Source organism: Quercus lobata, chromosome 2, assembly GCF_001633185.2.
Source record: "Quercus lobata isolate SW786 chromosome 2, ValleyOak3.0 Primary Assembly, whole genome shotgun sequence".
Lineage (NCBI taxonomy): Eukaryota > Viridiplantae > Streptophyta > Magnoliopsida > Fagales > Fagaceae > Quercus > Quercus lobata.
Window position 1 is genome coordinate 79,365,560 of NC_044905.1, and position 8,950 is coordinate 79,374,509.

General features: G+C 33.1%; 1 pseudogene; it reads left to right on the forward strand.

Moving 5' to 3' along the window:
* The first annotated feature begins 535 nt into the window (after positions 1 to 535).
* Positions 536 to 2,393, forward strand: LOC115978323 (annotated as a pseudogene).
* Positions 2,394 to 8,950: the final 6,557 nt, after the last annotated feature.

Here is an 8,950-nt window from a genome sequence, read left to right on the forward strand (position 1 = left end):
AGTAAAATCATGTGATTTTACTGTTCACGCGCAAAAAAAAAAAAAAAAAAACTGAAAACGCAAAACATGGACGCTACTTTCAGCTGAAACCAAACGGGTACATAATATATAACATATTATATATTATTATATGTTAATTCATTATACTAGTAAAATATAATATATAATATTCTCAGCAAAAAAAAAAATAATAAAAAAAGAAATATATATATATATATATATATATATATATATTTATAATAGAATTGATATTGATGTGTTAATAATAATACTAAAATAGGCCTCAAACAAAGTCTTAGTCATTGTACATGTAGTGTTTTGATGTGTGGGCAGAGCACACAAATCGAATAAGTATTAAATAGTTATAATGTTATATTAAAAAAAAACAAAAGAGGTAGAGTTTGAATTTTTGAATGATGTTCACGTGGGTTGTCAGTGACTTGTCAAGCACACAAAAGGAAGAGAAAGTATATTATAAGATACACGCTTATTATGTGACAAACTATTGTTGGTGGTCATTCTTTATTAAGCAAAAAGAGAAAAAGTTGTCCATTATTTGAAAGAGTCAAAGAGCAGCCACTGGTGATGTCTCATATGTTTGGCATCCAAGGAAGAGAAGAGTCAAAGAGCAGCGGCTGGATATTTCTCATATGTTTGGCGTCCAAGGAAGAGAATGTATATATTATAAGACTAGGCATATGCATTTTGCACTCACACACACTATAGAACGAAGGAAATGGATTCAAAGGCACAAGTAGCTGATAAGCCACATGCAGTTTGTATTCCATGCCCAACTCAAAGTCACATGAAGGCAATGCTAAAGTTTTCAAAGCTTCTCCATCATGAAGGGTTTCACATAACCTTTGTGAACACTGAGTTCAACCACCAACGTCTTATGAAATCTAGAGGTCCCAACTCCTTCGATGGCTTGTCTGACTTTCGATTCGAAACCATCCCCGATGGCCTTCCTCCATCAGATATCAACGCCACTCAAGACATCCCTTCTCTTAATGAATCCATTATGAACAATTTCTTGGCTCCATTTTCTGACCTCCTTGTAAAACTCAACAGTGCAACTTCAGATAATCCTCCAGTTACTTGTATTGTCTCAGATGGTTTCATGCCGTTTACAATTACTACTGCTCAAGAATTCAAAATCCCTGTTGTGATGTTCTTCTCTATCTCTGCTTGCAGCTTAATGGGTGTTCTGCAGCTTCCTTCTCTCAAGGACAAAGGCATCATACCTCTTAAAGGTGTAACAAAAAGTGCAAAATCCAATTGAAATCTTGCATTATTTTATTGTAATTAATCATTGTATGCTGAAAACTTTTTTGTCTTTACAGATGAGAGCTATCTGACAAATGGGTATCTTGACACAATTATAGACTGAATTCCTGGTATGACAGACATACGTTTAAGGGATCTTCCAATTAGCTTTGTAAGTACCATTGATCCAAATGAAATTGTTTTTAGATCTGTGGTTAAAGCAGCAGAGAGAGCTCCTAGTGCTTTAGGAATTATTGTTCACACATTCGATGAGTTAGAGCATGAAGTTTTGCATGCTCTCTCTACCATGTTTCCTCATGTATATGCTATTGGCCCTCTAGAACCACAACTCAATCACTTATCCAATGATCATTTGGAATCAATTGGGTATGGTTTATGGAGGGAAGAAAATGTGTGCCTCAATTGGCTTAATTCAAAGGCACCCAACTCAGTGATATATGTGAGTTTTGGTAGCATAGTTGTCATGACCCCATTGCAATTGGTTGAGATTGGTTGGGGACTCGCAAATAGTAAGCACCCATTTTTGTGGATAATTAGGCCTGACTTAGTTGAAGGTGGATCAACGATTTTGTCACCTGAGTTTCAAGAGGAAATTAAAGAAAGAGGTCTAATAACTAGTTGGTGCCCTCAAGAGGAAGTGCTAAACCACCCCTCAATTGGAGGGTTCTTGACACATAGCGGCTGGAATTCAACCATTGAAAGTGTGTGTGCAGGAGTGCCAATGCTTTGCTTACCATTCTTTTCAGATCAGCAAATGAATTGCAAGTATACTTGCAATGAATGGGCCATCGGCATGGAAATTGACTTTGATGTCAAAAGAGAGGAAGTAGAGAAGATTGTAAGAGAATTGTTGCAAGGAGATAAGGGAAAGAAAATGAAGAAAAAGGCCATGGAGTGGAAAAAATTGGCCGAAGAGGCCACAGGTCCACTTGGTTCCTCATCCATTAATTTAAAAAAATTGGTGAGTGAAGTGCTTTTATCGAAAGGCTAATGTACGCTACTACTTTCCTTAAGCTTAGGATCTGTTACTTCGCTTGTCTTTAGACTCTCTCTCAATTTGGTCTTCCTTTTTTAAAGTTATTTTTTATATTTTCTTGTTTATGAGGTTGGTCGTTTGTTGTTATTGTTAATGTTTTTTAATAATAAACAGAAGGTATTATTTAAGATATAGACATTTAGATTTACTGCACTGGCACTCTCTGAGTGAACCCAATTATATTACGTCCTAAGCATAGCATTGAAAAACAAAAGGAAACTGGGAAAAATCAATAGCTCTGCTACTTTGATCTCTACTCGTTGTTGCCAAAATATTAGTGCTGTTGATACCATATTTTATCGACTTTTAATTTTAACGGAAATTTAAGTCTTGAATAAAGAGATTAAGCAAATTTTATCCGCCCAAAATTTTTGTTCGTTTCAATCAATTTTGATTGGATTAACCAAATTTAATTGAGATTTACTTGAAATCCGACCATTTGAATCTTTGATTGAAGTAATTTGGTCCTATATAAATATCGTGAAACCCCCTTCAGAATGACTGTTCACAAGCAAAAGTCAGGCTTAAAACGTTTATTATTTTATAAAATATACCACAATTTTCTATTAAAAATCTGAAATACATCATGGATTTTTCTTTTTCTGAAACATTGTCATATGTTTCTTTGTGGCTTGGATGATCCCAAAATTTTGGACAAAAATTAACTCTTAATTGTCTTCTTCTTCTTCTTCTTTTTATTTATTTATTTTTATAGAATTTGATAGTTATAACAATAAGTGAGGGGAGACACGAACTCTGATTCTTTTAATAAAGGATTTGTAATTTTTTTATAATTAGCTTTTATATTTTTTGAAACGTTTTTCAAATTTTATTAAGATTGAGATGTGAAGTAACTTCTCTTTCATCAACATCGATAAATAACTAACATATCTAGCAAAGTTGTGAGCTACAAAATTACTTTATCTTCAAACATGGGAAAAACTAACACTAGTAAAAGCTATGTCATCTTTCTATTGTTGAGGCTACGAATTTGCAACAACCAAGTTTGTACCCAAACTTTGTCTTTCACAATATACTCTCTAAAAAAACAAATCTGGCTCCAAAAATCTGTTTTCTACTCAAAATACCCTGACATTTTTTTTTCTCAAAATCCCTATTTTACCCTCTATTTTTTAATTACAAAACACAATACCTTTGTGACTTTGTTAATGGCCTTTCACTGTCCGCTCAAAAACCCAATCTCACAAAGCACACCTTGCTTCAAAATATGAGATTATTTTGGATTCGTTTTCCTTTCTTTTTTTTTGGTTAGCACATATATATCTGAAGCTCAAAGACCACCAATGAGTCAACGACCAACCTAGCTCCCTTCAAAATTTGAGTTTTTTTTTTTTTTTTTTTTAAATAGTTTTTTTTAACCCAATAAAAGATCAAGGTTTGGTAGGTGTTGAAAGCTAGTAGAATTGTGTGGTTAAAATGATTAAATTTACCATATTCCAATAGCTTAAACTTTTAGGATTATCGTTAACTTAACAAGGTATTAGAGTAGGAGGTCCAAAATTCGATTATTGTCTCCTCCACTCCAGCTTTGATATCATGTTAAATTAACGAACCCACTCTTTCTTTAATACCATGTTAAATTACCGATTGTCTAGAAAGCTTAGGTAGTTCCATCCCTGTCTCCTCAACTCCTGCTTTGATACTATGTTAAATTACCGATTGTTCAAAAAGTTTGGATAGTTCTCGGGAGCACATCCTGCGGGAACCCCCTATTTACATTCCATCCCTGCCCTATCACACTAAAAGCCCTATAGGTTGAAGAAGCTTAATTACATAAGTAACTATTGAGATGGCACAAATCACCGATTGTCCAAAAAGCTTGGGTAGTTCCTAGGGGCACATCCCCCGGGGACCCCCTAGTTACACTCCATCCCTACCCTTTTGCACAAAAGCCCTATAGGTCGTAGAAGCTTAATTACATAAGTGACTATTGAGACTTCAAGTGACAACAAACAAAAGGAATGTTCTTATAGGAATCAAAAGCTTGGGGGCTGGTCACCTAAACTACATGTCATGGGAAAATGTTTCTTTCCAAACTAATTTAGAGAAAAACCCTTCAAATTCTTCTTATATCTTTTTATTGGATGTGAATTTTGAAAATTTAACTATTGAATTGCATGTTTTTATTATATCTTTCATGTTTGCAAAATTTCAAGAATATCAAAAATATATGTCGTCAATAAAATGTTTATATTAAAGAAGTAAGTGTAATTTATTGTAAGAGGTAATAATAAATAATTATGACACTTTAAAAGGCAACTAAGAAAAAAATCTATAATAATAATAGTAATAATAATTTTGTCTAGTTGCTCTCAGTCTCACACAGTCACGCTCACGCTTGGGCTTTGGAACTTCATACCAATAAAGCTCCACTTTGAGCAAACTGGGCTCGACCTCTAGCAAGTGTAAAATAAACTATCCTGAAAGAAGAAAAAAAAAAAGGACTACTAAACTGTAAAAAGTAAAAACCCCTCCAATATCCATTGAGCTAACTAACTGGGCTAGAATTGAATTGGGCTTTCTTAAAGCAATGGCGGTGGTTTCATTTTTATCATCCTCGCTATCTCTTATCTGAACCTCCTCCTCCTAATGTTCTCTCTACTAGTTCTGTTTGATTGCTGAGAAAATTGAAAAAATAATGGTATAAAAAATTGTTATGCATTTTATATTATTTTGGTTGTGAAAATGAGAGACTTGCAAATAAAACTAAGCCAAGTGATTGTACTAATTGTAGTTAGTTGGATTTTAAATTTTTTTTTGTTCACATTCTGTTTGGTGGCTGAGAAAATTGAGAAAAGGAAGAGAATTTGAAGATATAAATGTTGTGCAATTTTAAGTTCTTTTGGTTTTTGTGAAAATGAGAGACTTGCCAATGTAGCTAAGCTTGTAGTTATTTGTTTTCCCAATAATTCAATCATTGAACAAAGAGAAAATATTTTTGATAAGTTAAAAAAAAAAAAAAAAAAAAAAATCTCTTTGTTCAATGATTTCTCTTAATTATTGGGAAAACAAATAATCATAGTTTTAAAACTTTCACTGGTTTCAAAATTTTGTATTTTTGGTTTTTAAATTCTTGTATAGAATTTGATTTTTTAGAGTAAGAGGACAAAGGAAGTGCAAAAGAGAGAATGACGAATTTCCAAGTACCATAGTTTTTTCTGAACAAGAAGATGAATTTCCACCGTTATTTGGTAAGCCAAAGAATGATTCCATGCAACTTTGGTAAGGTTTTGGAGACTCTTAATGTAACTGGTGTAATCTCCATTTTGGCTAGTTTTCCCCATTTGTCAGTATAGCTGTATTATATAATAAACTGCTTATAACTATAGGCTCTTCCATTTCGAAAAAAACCTATTTGTTTGCCCTTTGTTGCATTAAATACAGCCTCTAATCAGGCCAAAAGGCATTTGAAATATGCTCACCAGCCCCTGTTTGTAGCCTACTGCAATTAAACATCAGTATGTTATCAAAGGGATCATTCAAATTATTCACAACTTTATAGTTTAAGCTTTTTGAAGAATCAATTTTCTGTTTAAGAAAAAACGCCTTAGGTTTCCAGATTACTCAAGATATACTATATGGTCTCTACTATTTTCCTTTCTAACAGGAATTTCCACAAGATCTGCATCTTTTACTTTACATGCCTATGCAATAATTGTTCTTATTACCTCCTTTCACATGTTGAAGTAATCCATTTGTATTGTTTACTATTTTTTGACTGATGAAATACCATTAACTCTTCAATAAATTAACAGTTCCAAAGAAACTTATCTGTCAAATTTTACTTATAAAAAAAAAGAAAAAAATTATTTGCCAAATTTTGAAGTACTGAGTGTTGACAGTTGACACAGCACACACTGGTGGTCCACTGGCAATTTTCATTTGGTCTTTCAACCAATCATTTAGGCAGATTAGTGCTCTCCACTACCACCCAACCTCTAGTCGGGGTGGTACCTCTGGCTGGTCCCAAAGTGGGAGAGTCGGGTTCGAGTCCGTGTGGGTGCTAGTCCTGTATTTTCTGTAGCAAAAAAAAAAGGATTGGTGCCCTGAACTTACAAGCCGCTAAGTCCTCTTAAATAAGCAGAACTCACGAAATCAGATGTGCTATCTGCTGCATGGAGATAAGCCAGATCAGTGATTACCACAACTTTGTAGTTCTGTCATTAAGGCTTGTCGATTATAAACACTGATTTTGCTCGACTGTTGGTGTCTTAGTCTTAGAAATATTTCTGCATATTTGGACCCTGGATGTGCAATTTTTGTTCCCTAATGTCATTTCTTAACCAGATAGCAACTGACATAACATTCAAATAGTGAACTTATTCATGAGATGTACCACAAAATTATTACACTCAAATTGGCTTTCATACTGAGATCACAAAAATGAAATGTTTGCTATTATTTGTCCCTATATTAATTGAACAAAAGTTCCTGTTTTCCATTTCCTAAGAGCATTCGCATTTGGTATTGCAAATGCTATATGTAAGAGAATTTTATCATTAATGCACCAAACAAGCCCAGCATCAGGACTTGCAAACACCAACTATTGCAAAAAAATTTGCAATAGTGCTAGAATTGCACCGTAGCACTATTTTTTTTTTAACTAATATTTTATTCACTTTATCAATTCCTCTCTCTCTCACCGGGTTTTGGGTTTTAAGATATATTATTTTATTGTGTTGTATTGTAAAATAAAAGTTGGGATGCTGAGAGTATTGTAAAATGGTATGATATAATTGATAAATTAGTTTTTTTGGATGATAAAATAGGATGTGATAGAATTTTGAGATGTGAATGCTCTAAGAATTTGTCATAGAAACATTACCCAATTTGACAGTTTCTTTATGTTAGGACATATGTGTTTCACTTGTTAGGAACATATGTCACTATTTTATGTAATTGGCTTATCCTTTGACAAAATGCACTTTACTCATATTTGGGTAGATTTAGGATGTGTTTAAATACTTAAAGAAACCATGTTTCAAGATCAAGTGTTGAAGCCTTCAAGTCTGTCTAAGAAAACAAGCTAATAGTGCAAATTCATTAAAACTCGACAGTTGTATCTATCAAGCTTAAGAAAGTTGTTCAAAGCTCCGTGTGCTCGACACTTGCTCGACAGCTGCTCAATACCTTCTATCTGTCGAGGTTTAAGAATTTCAGAATTCTGATATGATTTTTCTGGGATCCGTGAATATGTCTTTGGGCTTTCTTTTCTCCTAATCCTAGACATATAAAAGGATTGTTTTAAGGACCGTCAAAGAGTTCACAAGTTGCATAAGCATTGAGCAAACTCTGTTCAAGAAAATTGTGACCAGAAACGAAGTTCTTGCCCTAGTTCATCTCTTTCTCTTGAAGAAGTTGCTGTGTATGTGCACCGTAGGGTTTTGTGACCAAGTATCTTCTTAATCTTCATCGTGTGGATGAACTGAAGAACTTTACAATCAACAATCTTCTTAGTTGGTGATTGAAGTCGCATACTGGGATCCGCGCAATTGGTTAGTTACGTACTTGGGAGTCGTGCATCAGAAAGGGGAACTGTCACTACAGAACAAGTCCAATTGGGTATTGGGGTAAGGGTTCAACTGTAGGTTGGTAAGGTACTTGGGATTTCTTTACTTGTAACCGCTTGTTGTGATAATAGTGGAGTTTCGGGAATGGTGATCTAAAAATCACCCGGTGGGGTTTTTGCCGTTAGGTTTTCCCCATTCGTAAACAAATCACCATATTATTTATTTTTCGCTGCATAATTAGTTTATTGGTGATTTTTTTGTGCTACCACGCGTTTGCATGATAAATTGATTAATTAATAATTTGACTAATTAATTAATTAATTAATTTCTATCACAAGGGGTCATTCAGTTTGTGGCCTATCACTTCAATCATTATCCCCCCCCCCCCCGCTCTCTATATTCACTAGTCGCAAACCCGCGCGTTGCGCAGGAAAATTTAATGTTGTAATTTTTATTTTTATTTTTGTGAAGTATAAAATGAGAATAGTAGTAGAGACTTATAAGTAATAGTCCCAAATCCATCTCAAAATAATGTGATTATATTGTTATAAATAATATATATTCAGCAATTTTTTTTTTAATTTTTTTTTATTTAAGAATCAACCGTAAGTAAAGAAGTCTGTATTTTGATATATATATATATATATATATTTTTTTTTTTACAAGGAAACATGTTGCATTTTACTTTCAATTATTATATATGGTAAGATATTTTGTAACACGTTATAATATAATATAGTGAGATATGCATCAAATATATCATAATTAGAACATGAAAATAAATCATAATTATTTCAGATCGAAGCTAACATTATTTTGCATTTTTGAAGAAATTAATGAGCAATTTATACACACTTTGTTTATTTAACCAACATATAACAATTTATATTTTGATAATCACTAAACTCATATATGAGAATCAACTATTGCATAATTTTTTCTCCCCAACTTAATAAACATGAAAAACTGAAGCTAAATATTCAGTAAATCTTAGTCAATCAACAAATAAAGCAAATGTATTCGTGATATAATTGTTTATACATGTTCATATTTGTTTTTGAATACCATGAAATCATTACATTTTGTTTATTTAACC